Here is a 16,556-nt window from a genome sequence, read left to right on the forward strand (position 1 = left end):
AAACAGTTACATTTATGAAAACTCCTAAATGGGCATCACTGCTCACAAAGGGGGAAATGGCTCTTTGGAGAATAATGGTTGATTACTTGTTCAGTGAGAGCAAAGTTTTCCATTTCCACAAAGAAGAATTTTTAGTCTGTTTATGAAATTTCTTTCAGTGCTTCAGTATCTGGAGATTGCCAGGGCAATATCAAACAAGTTTGAGAGAGAGTCCCGTCCCCCGAAGAATGTTCACAGGAGGTGCTTTAGGAGGCTCGTCTGGAAGCAGAGTGTTCTCAGCAGGCAGTGGGCTGCCGGGAGGAAGCAACTATGATTCTGTACAGCCACGTCAGGGTCAGGGTCAGCAGTGCCCAGTACAGAATTCATCACCTCGCCTTCTCTTGCTTATCTTCCCTTCTTATTTTGAGAATACTTCCCTTAGTCTTGCTCTCCAACCCTGAATCCATGATAAGTAACAGAGTGGGCTATGATCCAGAGTAACTAAAAGGAAGGGAAGGTGAGCCCAGATGCTCCATTTCATGGATTTTTCCATTTAGATTACCCCTAATTCCTGTGCACTCCAGCTGCAGTCTCTCCTGTTTTAATGAAAATGTTATGACCACATTTTTGTTTTTCAACTTGTTTTTTTTAATTTGGAACAAAAAGCTACAAACGTAGGAAAAAATCCAAATAGTACAAAAATTTATAGCAGAAAGTGCTACATCTCCTCCCTGATCCAGCCCTTGACCCTCTTTCACAGAGATGGCTATGGTTACCATTCACTTTTTTCCAGTTGAGGACTTGTCTTGGAGATACTGGTATTTCATGGAATTCCATTCTCTATTTTAGGGTTAGTAAAACCCCTTATTGACAGTGTAGGGGAGAAAAAATTGTCTCTGGTTAAATCACAAAATTTAACTGAGTAAATTTAAAGATCTACTTGGTTATATTCAAAGATTCAGCATCCCATCTAGCAAACAGAAAAAGCTCCAAGGAGCTGTGTTTTCACAGGGGGTGGGGGGTGGAGCGAGTGGGACAAGGAAGTCATAAGTGCAAGAAAAGATTGTTTCAGGCACACTTTCCTTTGTGGGAAGGTGGGGGTCTATCATGCCGATGACCTCATAAGTGCTGACCAGGTAATTACAGATTGACAATTAAAGGTCACATTCCTGGGAGGGTGCCTGGGTGGCTCAGTTGGTTGAGTGTCTGACTTTGGTTCAGGTCATGATCTCATGGTTCATGAATTTGAGCCCCACATCGGGCTCACTGCTGTCAGCTCAGAGCCCACTTCAGATCCTCTGTCCCCCTTTCTCTCTGCCCATCCCCAGGTCTCTCTTTCTCTCAAAAATGACTAAACATAAAAAAAAAAAAGTCACATTCCTGGAGTGGGTGACAGTGCCATTAAGTCTTTTCTCCCTGTTGTGGGACCAAGTGACTCCATTTTGGGCCTGTTCCTTTTTTACGTTCTCTACCCTCTTTGGTTCAAAAATAGCCGAGTTTATGAAATAAGCTGACACCAGGCAGATTGATGAGAGAAAAGGTATACAAATGTGTTTTTAGTAGTACATGCACAGGGGCATCACAGGAAAAAAGAGTGAATATCCTAAAAAAAACCCCATGAGATTTGAGAGCTTATATCTTAATAGGAGAAGGGGAGGAGGGCTGTAAACCTCTTGGGGGAGAGTAAATGATTTTTAGGACAGATGAATCAGCCTGTTGGGAAGGAAGAATATTCTCTGCCCTTCAAGGTTCTTCTAGCTAGACTAAGAATCAAATTGACATCAGTTTAACCAGAGAAAATAAAATGTAATAGCATACATACAAGGAATTCACAAAGATACAGAAATTACAAAGACAGTGATGCTGTGTGATGCTTATTTGAGCTGAGGAGAGGGGTAGGAGTCCGAGGATACAAAAGGAAGAAAGACAATTGAAAGGTGAAAAGAGGGGCACTTGGGTGGCTCAGTCAGTTGAGAGTCTGACTTCGGCTCAGGTCATGATCTCATGACTCGTGAGTTCAAGCCCCGCATGGGGCTCTGTGCTGACAGCTCAGAGCCTGGAGCCTGCTTCGGATTCTGTGTCTCCCTCTCTCTCTGCCCCTAACCCACTCGCATTCTGTCTCTGTCTCTCTCAAAAATAAATAAACATTAAAAATTTTTTAAAAAAGAAAGATGAAAGGAGATATTTGGGCAACAGAGATTGCCCTGTAATACAGATAAAGTAAAGAGGAATTTCCATTAATAGCTTTCTTCCTATACATGCTGGCAGTTGAGAGGGAGGTAAAGAGCTTTTCCTGAATCTGTTGGGTTTTGATTGCTTTTAATTAAAAATAATGTTCATGCCCAAGTGGCCCATCTTGGGGTAGCCTGCCCTTGGCCCCTACAGCACTTAGAAGAATAGAGGAGAGGTATGATGGTTTGTGACAAAATTTGTCTGGGTGTGGTGTCCACTTCTAGTCTTCTCTCTTGGCATAGGAATCAATCTTCCCTGATTCATGACAGATGGAGAATGTATCTTTGGGGCAAAAAAGAGGAGGTCAGAGAAAGCCTATCCCTGCATTTGCTTTTCTTCAAGTGCCTGCGGTTCAAAACAAATCAACACATCAAAGCCCCACATTGTGGGGCAGTATGTCCTGAACTTCTACAGTGGACATTAATTAGGGTTTTTTTCAGTGTGGCTTTTTTAAGCTAAGCTGTGGCAAACATGTTTTTGCTTGTGTGGGAACATTTCTTTAAGATAAATCCCTGAAAGATGAATTGCCACGGCAAATCAAATTTTCGTCTTTTAACAGATATTGTTAGGTTTTCCTCCAAAGAAGTTACAGCAGTTTAACACTCCCACGGTGTATGAGAATGCTATTTTCCCACACAATGGCCAAATAGTTTGTGTTATTTAAAATAAATCTTTGCTATCTGATTGGCGAAAAATAATATCTAATGGTGGTTTCATTTGCATTCCGGTTGAATGAGGTTGAGTACTTTCTAGGCATTTAAAAGGCCTTTGGAATTCTTGTTGTTAACTGTTTCTTCAAGGCCTGTGCCCATTTTTCTATTGGGTGGTTCTTTTTCTTCCTGATTTGGAGGAGCTCTCTGTAAATTAAGTAAATTAGCCCTTTTATAGTTACATGTGTTGCAAAGATATTTTCCCAGCTCTTAATTTGTCTTTCAAATCTATATATGGTATCTTTTAAAGTTTATGTTGCCAGTTTTGTTGCAGGATTTTTTACCACAATACCCAGGAATGAAGAGGTGGACACAAAATGAGCAGCAGGCAAAGGTTTACTGGAGTATAAGATCAGAAAATAAGAATAGTAGGAAAGCTCTCTTAACAGAGAGGGGGCATTCGAAAGTGAATGCCTGCTAGACTATAGGCAAGGGTCCTTGTTTTATAAGGTTCTGATCCTGCCCCCGCACCCCCTTCTCTTTCCCCTCCTTCCTTCTCAGGTCCTATTCTTATTGGCTTGGCAACACTAGGTGCTGGGTTGTCCATTCCTAATTGCCTCAATTCCATTGTGTGAAGAGTCAGACTGGTCATACTGTTCCTCCTGTAACATAAGTTTTATGGTTTCCTTTTTTTAGTTAGGTATTTTGATTCTCAAATTCCCACAGGGAACCAGAGGGGGAGGAGGTGGTGTCTTTTACATTCTTTTTTTTTAAGCTTTTCTTAATGTTTATTTATTCTTGAGAGCAAGAGAGACAGAGCGTGACGTGGGAGGGGCAGAGAGAGGAAGACACAGAATCAGAAGCAGGCTCCAGGCTCTGAGCTCTTAGCACAGAGCCCAACGCGGGGCTGGAACTCACAAACTGCGAGATCTCGACCTGAGCCGAAGTCTGATGCTCAGCCGACTGAGCCACCCAGGTGCCCCAATGTGTCTTTTACATTCTTAAGAGGGACCTTCCACCGAAGGGGGTTTGCTGTGGTCAGACACTCCGAAAACTGTTCCAAAATATGTGTTTTGCCCCACCCTGGGACCTCAGGTCCCAAGCTTTCTCTCTCTGCCTAGTGAATCCTGTCTTTTTCTATTACAGTTTGATCAACCTTTTCTTTCTGTCGATTCTAGAATTTGTGATCAAGATTAATGAAGAGGACTTCATCAATCATCAAGTTCAGTGACGACTCCTCATTCTGTATACAACATTTGACAGAGTACAGCATTCCCTCCTTCCTCCTTCCTAGGTCTTTTTCTAACTCTTTTCCTGCTTCCAACTTCTTTTCTGCATCTCTCTGCTCTTAGAGAAGAGACATAGCTGGACATTCTCAAGTGTTCCTCTGTTGGAAATTACCATGAGTGGCAAAATCTGATCATAGAAATTTAAGTAAAAATGTAGAGATGCTAGAAATCTATTTAATTCTTTCACTTAAATGGGTCATGTAATATGCACAGGAAATTGCATTTGTGAATCTCATCTTTACCATATTAAAAAACAACAAGACTACTCACATGAGATTCCAATGTTTGTTAGTTATTTAGTTTATTGATTTATTTAAACCTCACCTGGTTCCAGCAAATATTTCAGGCAAGAGGAATATTACATGCAAAGATCGTTTAGTAAAGTGAAAACATAGTTAGAAACACCCAAGAATAATGGTATAGTTAATTCTCAATTAACCAGAGACAAAATCTTTTTGAGTAACATAGTGTAGGGGAGGAAAAATAATTTTCCCTTTGCCCATGTAGGTTCTTGGCTGTAATAAAAGACAGATTAACAAGAGGAAAACAAACAAAAATTTAATAACGTGTACCTCCAGATCTCCATCTCTTCATAAAGAAGAACTTTATTTAATCTTTACCAAAAAAAAGAGATTCAAGGTATAACAACTCAGCTTCATCATTCTGAATCTCAGTTCTTATTGGTCATTAGCCAAATAACTAATTCTCAACCATTTGGCAACACTTTTTATTGTTACCACTGGGGAGTGCTACTGGCATCTGGTGGTTATGGCCAGGGATGCTACTAAATGTTCTAATAATCACAGGACGCTCCCCCCAGAACAAAGAATAACTCATCCAAAATGTCAATGGTTGAGAAATTCTGGTTTAGATAAGAGAAAAATAGGGCTGAATGGATCCTAAACCTAGAAGAGAGGTTGACAAACATTTGATAAACAGAAGTGAAAGATGCTTGTTTCTGAGTTTAATACATTCTGATTTGATTCTTTTTCCTCAAAGTGTTGGCAGAAATGCTCCATTCATTTGAGAATTCTAATTAGTTGAATTTTTAGCATACTAATCACCATGGCTATAGTTATTTAACCTGGGGCATTAGCCCACTGTGAGATTCATGTCTGTTGTCATGCATACGTTTATTTCCCTTGTAGGAGTAGAAAAATACTTTTCCCTCCACTCTTCTAGGTTCTTAGCTGAAACCCCTCCATAATAAAAAGATCAAACAGGAAGAAAACCAAACAAAAGTTTAATAATATGTGTACTTCTTGTATCTCCATATTATGGAGGATACCCAGGAAAACTGAGTAATTCCCCCCAAATGGCCTAAACCATCACCTTAAATACCATCTCCAGCTAAAGAAAAAAGATGTTGGGGGTAGGGTGGGCAGCCCATGATGGGAAGTTCTCAGGCAAAGCACAGTAAAGGAGGGTATGGTTATTATGCAGATTTAAGTCTCTGCTTTCTCTAGAGATTTACTCATCCCCAACTTCCTATAGAGAGAGAGGGAGACACCCTTACAGATGGACATTTCCCTTATAAATGTAAGTGTCTCTTACAAAAGGGTTTTCTTATGTCTGCTGTTGATTAAAAATAATCAGTCTAGGGGCGCCTGGGTGGCTCAGTTGGTTGAGCGTCCCACTTCGGCCCAGGTCATGATCTCACGGTTGACTGTTTCCAGCCCTGCATTGGGCTTTGTGCTGACAGCTCAGAGCCTGGAGTCTACTTCGGATTCTGTGTCTCCCAGTCTCTCTGCCCCTCCCCGCTCATGCTCTGTCTCGGTCTCAAAAATAAACATTAAAAAAATTTTTAATAAAAAAAAATAATCAGCCTGAAATAACCGTTTATGTCAAAGAGGCATATCTTAGGGTGGCAAATTCTGCTTGCCTTCGTGCTCTTTTATAACTAACCAGATTATTATCTCTAAATCACTTAAATCTTGCTCTTCTGTTTTGACATCTAGAGAATTTAAAAACTAAGGAATGTCTGCTTACCCTCCATTTAATCTAGTGGGTGGAATAATTTTTCAAGGGGGAAAAAGTGAAAACAATAACTAACTTCCATTTTGACATCACATCATAGAACATACTCCCTTTTCCCTCCTCCCAGTGTCTGTTAAAATAATCCTGGTCAAATCACACCTACTGTTTATTCCTAGAACCTCAAAAGTGAATTTTTTGTTTTATACATGACCTCATCCGTCTTTGCTTATGGTACTGTTGTATGTATTTCTTTTCAAGATTTTTTTCTATTTTCAATTCATACCTAAGGGGAAAGGTGCTCGGTGACCTCTAAGTTTTCTTGTAGCTCTCCAAATGTATCGTTTTATAACATTTTCAATAATTAGGTTTTGGCTTTCATTCATGTTTTTAAACATGTGTTTGTGCATGTGTGTGTTTGAGTGGCATTTGATACATTTAAACTATACAAAAAAAGTATGGCTTATGAGCTCCTTGATGGTGAGGACTATGAATCCCAGTGGCTGTTTTTACCAAAAAGTTCATGAAACCAAAATCTCAGGGTCCCTCATAGGTAGGCATCCCCTTCCAAGGCTCCTGTTCTCTGGAGACTGGGGGAGAAAGCAGCAGTTCCAGCCACGCATTAAAGGCATGGAGTGTGGCTCCAGACTGGGGTTCATTCTCTGTGCTGGACTGGCTGTTCTCAACTTTGTATTGAAGGGGAGCAGGACGTCTGACCCCAAAATATGCCACTTTGGCATGTGAATTATTTTGAGTTAAGGGCAATCAAGACGTAGCAGATTCAAGAAAAACAAAACAAAACAAAACAAAAAAAAACTTTACCTCTCCCTTAACTACCTGAAAGGATTTAGAGAGGAGGCTGGCTCAGAAAGAGAGCTCTCACCAGAGATAACTTTTCTCCCCCTACACCATCACCACACCCCTCTTCTATGGTCTCCTCTGCCAAGAAGTACACTTCCCAGAATCTTCTTTCCCGAATGATTCTGAGTTTGAATTTGCCATCGAGAGGAATTTGTGTGAGATTTGGAAGGTAGTGGTGAGGAGAGGAATTTGTGTGAGATTTGGAAGGTAGTGGTGAGGAGAGGCCATCACTCTCGGGAGGCCTTTGATGATGGGTGCTGCAGCTTTTCATACCTCTCAAGGAGTACACATTTCACTGCTGCAGACTCAGAGAGTTGGTGGAAGCTTCCTCAGAGAAACTCAGGAGTTGTGGTAGTTTGCTGGTGAGATTTGTGAGCCATTTTCTTTGGAGTCAGGTTGTAGCCTTCCTGCCCTTTGTTTCCCCAGCTCTTCCCACACTCTGTGTGTCCTATATAAAATTCTATGAATTTATATATTAAATTGCTTGATTTCTATAATACTTTATAGCAACTCAATTTTCTTAACTGAACGCAGAATGGTAAAGTTGTTGGTATCAGTCATAGGGTGCTGCCTTCAGTGCATGTGGCATTGGCTTTGGGCCAGGCAGTGAACAGGAAAGAAATAGGGTATTAAAAAAGTGGTAACCCATGTGATTTAGTGGAGAAACATTGGATAAAAGTGTTGCCTATCTTTTTAAAAAATATAATTTATTGTCAAATTGGCTTCCATACAACACCCAGTGCTCATCCCAACAAGCGCCCTCCTCAGTGCCCATTACCCACGTTCCTCTCTCCCCCTCCCCCTCCCCCCACCCTGTTTGTTCTCTGTATTTAAGAGTCTCTGGTGGTTTGCCTCCCTCCCTCTCTGTTTGTAACTATTTTTTTCCCTTCCCCTCCCCCATGATCTTCTGTTAAGTTTCTCAAGACCACATATGAGTGAAAACATGATAGCTGTCCTTGTCTGTAGTGTTGCCTATCTTAAAATGGAAGGAAAATGTACCCAGTGAACTCATGGCATTGGACACGTGATGAAATTTTGGGGTGATGGTGGGGGGGTCTGGAGCCGATGACCAAGAAATAATTCTTGAAGATGTCTTTGGTGCAGAAAGGTAATTGTATTAAAGCATGGGGACAGGACCCATGGGCAGGAAGAGCTGCACTGGGGTAATGACGGGTAACTCATTATATACCCTCAGGTTGGCAGGGGGTCAGGGATAGAGTAAGTATCTAAGGTATTTTGGAAGCAAGATTTTCAGGACCTTGAGGGGCTAGGTGTTGCTAGGAAAACACCATTTATTACCATTTAATAAAACCTCAGTCATGAGATCCTTTAGATGTTTACTGGGGGGCTTATAAGCTTGGAGTATGATTGCCACAATATATCTTGGGGCAGTTGGGATAAAGGAAGTAGACTTACTTCCCTTTTGCCCCTAGCAAAGTGTCATTATTGAGGCAGCTGAGCTCTTAGAGGGAGGTCACTCCTCTGGTTTCAAGGACTTGTGTATGGGCTGTAGGCAGTAAGGGAATTTAAGTTTTCATTTGCCTTAGTTTCCCACATTACCATGGCAAGCATGTAAACCCCTTTCCTCTGTTCATGGGTAGCCAGGAGTGTCTGAGGAATATCACACATATTCCCCTGGGCAGGAGAGGCAGGTGTTGTTAGCTTGTATTTTGCCCTCAGCTTACCACACACTCCCTCATCACAAGGTTTCAAGGTGGAATGTTGAGGCCAAGAACTGGTTGTAACAGTTACATTTGATAAGGTGCTACAAAAAATAGATGAGCTCAGAAATGAACCGGCTAGTTTGCAGGCAGAATTGAGAGGGACTGTAGAGGAACCAGAAATTCTGAAATATGTAAGCTTGAGAAATGGAATTAAAAAAAAAAAATCTCCAAGCAGTAATAGATAAAGTTTAGAAATCCTTTGAGTTAGAATAGGGCACCTGGGTGGCTCAGTCAGTTAAGTGTCTGACTTCTGCTCAGGTCATAATTTGGTGGTTTGTGAGTTTGAGCCCTGCTTCAGGCTCTGTGCTGACAACTCAGAGCCCGGAGCCTGCTTCAGATTCTATGTCTGCCTCTCTCTCTCTTTCCTTCCCCTGCTTGTGCTCTGTCTCTCTTTCTCTCTCAAAAATTAATAAACATTAAAATAATAATAATAATAATAATAAAGTCGCACTTACAAGTTCTGGTAAGTAAGTATAAATATGAAGGCCAGTGAGGCCAGTGAATGAAATGCCATCCCTGAAGCTCTCTTATTAATGATCAGGTAGCTATATATTTTTTTTAGTTATCAAGTAGCTATTGAATTTTTCCCATTTCCTTTAATGCATATCTTGACTATATTTTTATCATAAAGACAAATCCAAAAAGCCATATGATTGTATTAGTTGTACATACCTCCCCTGCTCACATTCTGTCTCTCTCAAAAAAATAAATATTAAAAAAAAATAAAGTCTTACAAAGCTTCACCACAGGGCCATAACCAAATCAGAGATATAGCCATCATAGCTTTTGTTAAGACTTCTGAAAGGTCCTTTCATGAGGACAAAATGACCTTAACAAGGTGACTAAAAGCGTGGTCTTATGAAAGCCTGATATGACCAAAGTATCTGAAATTAGGTAGAGATGCAGATTTCCTTTTTTTTTTTTTTTTTTTAACTTTTTAAACAAGTTTATTTAGTTTGAGAGACACAGAGAGAAAGAGAGTAGGAGGGGCAGAGAGAGAGAGGAGGGAGAGGGGAGAAAGAATTCCAAGCAGGCTTTGTCAGCACAGAGCCTGATGTGGGGTTCGAACTCATGAACTGTGAGATCATGACCTGAGGTGAAATCAGGAGTTGAACGTTCAGCTGCCTGAGCCACCCGGGCGCCCCGAGATGCAGGTTTTCAAGAAAATTCTTAAAGCTGACTGGGATCGACTACTAACCTCCAGAGTCCTGTGAAGTGACTGTGGCTGAAGTTGACTCCAGCAATGGTAGACAAAGGGAACATCTGGATGCTTGGTCTCACAGCTTGAGACGCTGAATAGGTCACAATTGAAGTTATTACTAGCACTGGAGTCTTCACATTCTGAGCCAACAGGCTCCTTTTATCACTGAAGCTATTGTGAGCTTTTCTCTTTTTTTGTTTTAAGACAAAATCTCCAAATACAAACAATAGTGGACAATGCATATAAAATGCAATTCTCTAAAATACCATTCGTTCTTTTTGTTCCTTTTGGATCTTGTTGGGTCCTAGTTCAGACTCTCATTTCTCATCTAATTGTTCTTTTGGGGGGGCTATAATATCTTTTATTTTAATTAGTTAATTCATTCACGCATTTACTCATTTTTTTAACAGTTTATTTCTTTTGAGAGGAAGAGAATGAGTGCGCAGACACGCGTGTGCACGCGCAGGGGAGGAACAGAGAGAGAGGGAGAGAGAAAATCCCAAGCAGGCTTCCTGCTGTCAGTGCAGAGCCCGACTTGGGGCTAGATTTCATGAACCATGAGATCATGACCTGTGCCGAGATCAAGAATTGGACACTTCACCAACTGAGCTACCCAGGCGCCTCTAGTCGTTTATTTTTATTGAGCTATACTTGGCACACAATGTTACATTACTTTCAGGCGTACAGCACAGTGATTCAGTTTCTGTATATGTTGAGCTCAGTGCAGCTACCATCTGTCCCCATACAGCGTTATTCCAATGCCATTGACTGTAGTCCCTATGCTGTGCCTCTTATCCCCGTGACTTACTCATTCCATAACCGTGAGCTTGTACTTCCTACGCCCCTTCACCCATTTTGCCCATCCCCCTCTCATCGCAATCACTAAAAGAATATTCCTGCTGCCAAAATTCAGTTTCTAAACCTCAGTTTCCATTCTATAAAGTGGGGGTAGCAGTAGCACTTTTCCCACTTATATGGTTATTACAATAATTATGTAAGATTAGGCACAAAAGAACAGTAGCATATTCTTTACCTAATAACAACTGCTTATAACAGCTTTCCCCTCTCAGGTCCACGGCCCCCCACCTGCCCTTTGCTTGAATGCCTTATTTGCTTCACAACAGATCATGTTATTCTCCTCTTGAAGGAATCTTCACTCCCTGTTAAGTAAAGGTGACATTCCTTAGCATGACTTTCAAGGTCCTATACCTATAACCCCAGTTCACTCTGGGAGGTTTTTGTTGTATCTGGAACAGACTGGGCACTTCCATCTCCTTATTCATGGTGTCCCTCAAACTGGGCACTTTCTTTTCCTTTCTTGGCTTCTCAAAAACTCTTTAGCACGAATCTTGCTAAAGAAGCCCTCTGAGATCTCCACATCTAATTTCTGTATCCCCTGCAGCACCACTGTGCTCTGCTTGCATTTTGTCTTAGTATTTATTCTACTTTTCCCTTTTTTTTTTTTTTTTTTTAATCGATGATAATTCACAGGCTATCCCTCTGGGCAGAGGTGGCTTCTGCTGCTCCAAAAGATCTGCGTGGTACAAGGAGCCCAGTTTGGCAGGGCTCATTGAAGACATCAGCCTTTTCAGGTACCTCCTTAAAAAAGGATGTCCTGGCTCCCATCCACATTAATACTGTTTGTTTCTGAGCCAATTACTGTGACTTCCTTATGTCTATTCCTGCTCTCATCTTTCTGGGGTATCAGCTTTTCTTTCTTTTCTTTCCGCGCTCATTTTTCTCTTTGGATAGACACTGTTTCATTCGATATATATTTCTGGAGCACTTTCCAGGTGCACTATCAAGACGAGCAGGTACACTCGCTTCTGCCTACAGGAAATGTTCACCCTTGTTGGGGAGGGGTGGTGGGAGTGGGAATAATAAATAACAAATAAATAAATGGATGAGAACATTTCAGAGTAAGACAAGGTGTGAAGAAGGTAGATCAGGGAGATGTGATAGAGAAAGAACATCATGGTTAGATGGTTAGATGTCCGGAGTTGACTAGTGACGAACGATTCTGTCTTCAACAGTGGCTCAGCTCCTCGTGTGAGGTATGTGCCCTTCTTGAATCTCCGGGTCCTGCAGCCCTTTTTGACACTGCACCCTGTGATGTGACCACCACACATGAGGCCACAGAAAGGTCTGTGCCCTTCAAGTGGAAGCATTCATTTGACGAGGCTGGCATTTGGCTGTGGGCTGAGTTAAGTCTCTAAAGGGCTGCAGTACTCAGGACTCATGATACACTAGACTCTCTCTTTCCCTCTGATTTTTCCAAAATGCGGTGTGGAACGAAAAAAGGAAGACAAAAAAACAATTCTCTCCATTAAGAGAAAGAAGCCTTCGCATGTTTTCTTGTGCCGTATTTCTTGACTTGACAATGATCTTGAAGTTTATAAATTGCTCCTCCAGCTTCTCCTTTCTCCTGTGTCCCTTTTCTTCTCTCCATTTCAGCTGGCATGTGATTTGTTCTGTCCCTAAGTTATTCAGTGGAACCTGGAATTTAAATTTATTTGGGAAGATCTATGTCATCTTTACTCTGCGGGGAGGGTGGGGTCGGGAACCAAGAGCCTAATAGATAGGACTTCACACTATAGACAAGGGTTTAAGAATGGATAAAGTCAGATGGTTCTATGTAATAGCACGTAGTGTTGGGATGGCCTTATTTAAAGGGGAGAAATGGAATGGGATTTTCTTATTTAAAGCTCTAACTTCTTTGGGAAATGACTTCTACTCTGAAGCATCACAAAACAATTTCTTGCTAAAGTCAGATGCAACAAATTATGTTTTCCTGTATTAGAGTTAGTGAAAACTTTGAATTCTTAAAATAGAAAAATGTTATCTAATGTTACTGCTTTTGTTTTTTAAGTCACTGTTTTTTAAGTCTCTGTTCATTGTGACTCTCCTCTGAAGGTGCTTTAAGTTCATCCAGGCTATTTGTGAGTGTAGTTCAGAATCTGTTTCTACAAGGAATAAATGTTTATGAAATTACATCCATCCTAAAAGAAGACATTTTAGCACAAATTAATTTATTCATACAACTTATAGTGATTCATTTGCTTGGGTTCCTAGGACTTTACCTTTGCATCATGTCTTGTGTGTCCTTTGAGATATTTTTGAGAGTAATTCTTTAAACAGGATGTGTGCTTCAGCATAAAATGTAGATATGTGATTAATAGAGGTTTAAAAATATGTTTTTGCAAATTGCTTGCCTCCCCCCTTCGCTAATTTGTCATCTGTGCTAAGTGGATGTGGAGACAATTTAACGAATACAATTTACCACAGACTTTAGTAAAAAATAAATTTGATTCTGGAGCACCACAAATTGTAGAATCTCGGAAATGAAAAGAACACTGAAAGGTCATCTGGTTTGTCCTTCTTCATTCAGACAGGTTTGCACTTCTCATTACAGCTGGGTGAGAATCTATCCTAATTCTGAAGACATCCTGGAAAGAGGACTCACCAGCTTTCTCGTTATTGCTAATGTGAAACATCCATCACTTGTGGAAAATTTGTCTGAAGGACATCTAATTTCCTCATACTGGAGTTTATCCCATTTTCTTTAAATGAGTCTTCAATGACGACCACATAAAATTTCTGTGAACCAACCATTTCAGAGAAATGAGATTGAAGAAGGTGGTGGGTATAAAATGGTTAGAATGGGGTCTGGAACATAATGGGTTCTCTTAATGCCATAATAATAATTATCATGATTATCCTCAGGGTCTTTGGTGATAAAGGAACGTCAGGTGATTTGGGGATTAGCTGCTCTGATTGCCTGGTGGTGTCGTATCCCGAGGCTGCCTCCTGGCTCAGGGGAAAGGAATGCATGATTAATGGTTGACACAGGGGATGGCAGGGGGCATAGAAGGAATGGTGACACTGGTGCCAGCTGTTTGTCATCCCCATGATGATGACCGCAGGCTCTTGGCGGGCCGGAACCCCAACTTATTAGTTTTGGGTCTTTAGGACTTAGCACAGTGCCGAGCATAAAAAGACACAATATGAATTGAATAGTTAAGTGTTGACTATTATGAAAACCACTCGACAAAATATTTACGTTATAAATGAGTATTATTCCTGTCTTTCAATATGATTTATAACTTTAAAACATTTGACCTTGAACATATTGCTGTTTCTCAGGTCAACCTTCTCTTTTTCATCTTTTCCATTCTCTTTTATTTGGACACAGGGGTCATTGTGACTCTCCTCTGAAGGTGCTTTAAGTTCATCCAGGCTCTTTGTGAGTTGTAGAGTCCAGAATTAGACTCTGTGTCTCATTACAACCTTGAGCATTGTGTTGAGTTCTGATATTTCATGCTCTGTGGTGATGCTCCCTGGCATCACACTGGTTTTGTGTGCATGTAAGGAATGATAAAGTTGACAGCCTTGTGAGGTGTCACAGTGTTTCGGCTAATAGAATCAGAGACTTCCATGCAAAATTTTGCCCTGATCAGAGTTGCTGGCCAGTTTGCAAATCGGCCTCTAAAGTTCTTGCTAGGGGGCTTTATCATCTTTCGCTCTAGAAGACAACCAGAAGAGTCATCAGGGTTGAGGAATGCAAACCGTGGGGCTGGGGTAAGGACTGTTTGGGATCCAGGACTCTCTCTGTTCTTCCAAAGCTGCCTGAGTTAAACCAGTTAAACCCGTCTGCTTACTCGAGGTCGGAGATGAGAAAAGGTGAAAAGGGAGCAAGGAAATCCCTTTTAGTTCTCTTAGCATAGATTCTATGATATTATTCCCCTTCCACCTCCATGCTTTTGTGGCCCAATCTATGCAATGTAGGATTTGTGTTTCTAGGGCTGAGGGTGGAGGGTGAATGGGGTAGACTGGAGCAGAAAGAAGAGACCGTATCAAAGGAGCAAGAATTTTGTATTCACCTCGGTCAACAGGGGGAGGAGCCGAGTGCCGCTTTTATTCCATTTGTTTTAGGTTAGACGGAATTCTGGGAATGTGACCCTTCCCCTGACAGCTCCCCATTGTTTTCTCTCTTAGTCTGTGTCTCTTGAAGTTTCTGAAAAGGAGGATTCTGGAAACGGACTGTGGGGGATAGAATGGAGAAGCTTATGTGGGAAAAGATTTACATTTCCTCTTGTGGCTAGATTGCCATTGCCCTAGGGGCTGCTGACCCTCTGGGATGACCAGAGAATCCTATGGACGTTTTGACTGACCCAGCTGCTCCTGGGTGGTACCGTTAAGCCTGGAGAGTGTGAATACAGCAGACTTTTGAGGATCCCTCTGTCCTCCTCAATGGTTTTGGATCTTGAGCATTAGCCCAGAGCCAGAAGGGCTCTTGTAGACTGATGAGCAGTGAACACATTACTCCTTGTCTCATGTTCGAATCCAGCACTGAGTTTCTCTACATCACCTCTTATGTCCATACAGATTGCATCCTTTATGTGTGCCTCCTCCTCTTTTGAGTGAAATGACAGCCAGATGGGGCCCTCTTGCTTTCAGGAAGGTGTGTGGTGGCACCTGAGCTAGGGAGGCAGAGGGATTGAATGGAGAAAAGCGTCATCAAGACCAAGGTCAGCCCATTCTTCTCGTCACTCCCTTCCCCTCTGTCACCAGTACAGGAGTTGGACATCGAGAGTCTGGGCACTCTGTAGTCACATCTGTGTTGGGCCACAAATATACTGGCAATACTTTACTCAATATTTATAATCATCTCATTAATTTAACTCAGGCAAGTGCCCTTGGCATTAAGAGCAGGAAAATGTTGCTGTGGAGAGTTGGAATTTCTTGGAAGGTATCATCCTTGAAGCTTTTAGACTATTCAACAAAGGTCTTTAAGACACATCCCTAGTGCTCTAACAAAGTAAGGAAATTTTCTTTGATGGGAAGGCAGCATAGCAAAGCAAGGAACCAGCACTGGCCTAGACAGTCAGGTGTCCAAACTAGCCAGATGCCTGACTCAAACTTTTGGGTTTACTAGCTGTGACCTTGGGCAAGCTACTTAACTTCTCTGTGCCTCAGTTTCCTCCTCTGTCAAATGGTGGATGTTATTGTCAGGATTAAATAAGCAAATATATGTATAGGTCTTGGTGCATGGTAAGTGCAATATAAGAGTTTGTTAAATAAATAAGCCTCTCTTCTCACTATCCGCTAACCTTTTGCTTTGGAGAGCCTGACTCAATCGGTAGTTTGCTTCGCTGGTCAGGCAGGGCTGGGTATCTAACTTGTGGGGCCTAATACAATATGAAAATACAGGGTCCCTGGCTCAAAAGTTACTAAGAATATCAAGATGGCAAAAGCAGGGCATTAAATTAAGTGTGGGCCGTTCAATGTGTCTGTACCCTGAGCAACTGCCCAGGTCATGTACGGATGCAGCTGACCTTGGGGGCAGGAGTTAAGACTTGATTTACCCAACAAGGGCTGTCCTGAATTGGTTTCAGGAATGGCAGTTGGGAGACTGCCTCCAAAATCTTTGATGAGCTTACCCGGGTTTCAGCAAGATGCTTTGCACTGAATTTTTAAAAAATATAAACCAAGTGACATACATCTGTAGGCTATCTGAGAGGGTTCATTTGAAAAGGAGAGTAAGGGATCCACCTTTTTTTTTTTTTTTTCCCCAGGCTGAGCGGTTCTATCCAAAAGCTACCTGCCTCAACAGTCAGTAATGAGGTGTCAAGAAACCATGGATTGT

General features: G+C 41.5%; 1 long non-coding RNA gene across 3 annotated transcripts in view; it reads left to right on the plus strand.

Annotated features, from left to right (window-relative positions):
- The window catches only part of LOC123586065, a 78,234-nt gene that overhangs the window by 31,771 nt on the left and 29,907 nt on the right, over positions 1-16,556 (plus strand). The window contains exon 3 of one of the 3 annotated variants that reach the window (XR_006706579.1): positions 15,296-15,438. The exons of the other annotated variants lie outside the window; for them this stretch is intronic. This is a non-coding gene — a long non-coding RNA (uncharacterized LOC123586065). The remainder of the gene's footprint in view (positions 1-15,295; positions 15,439-16,556) is intronic. 3 annotated transcript variants of the gene reach the window in all.

Source organism: Leopardus geoffroyi, chromosome C3, assembly GCF_018350155.1.
Source record: "Leopardus geoffroyi isolate Oge1 chromosome C3, O.geoffroyi_Oge1_pat1.0, whole genome shotgun sequence".
Classification (NCBI taxonomy): Eukaryota; Metazoa; Chordata; class Mammalia; order Carnivora; family Felidae; genus Leopardus; species Leopardus geoffroyi.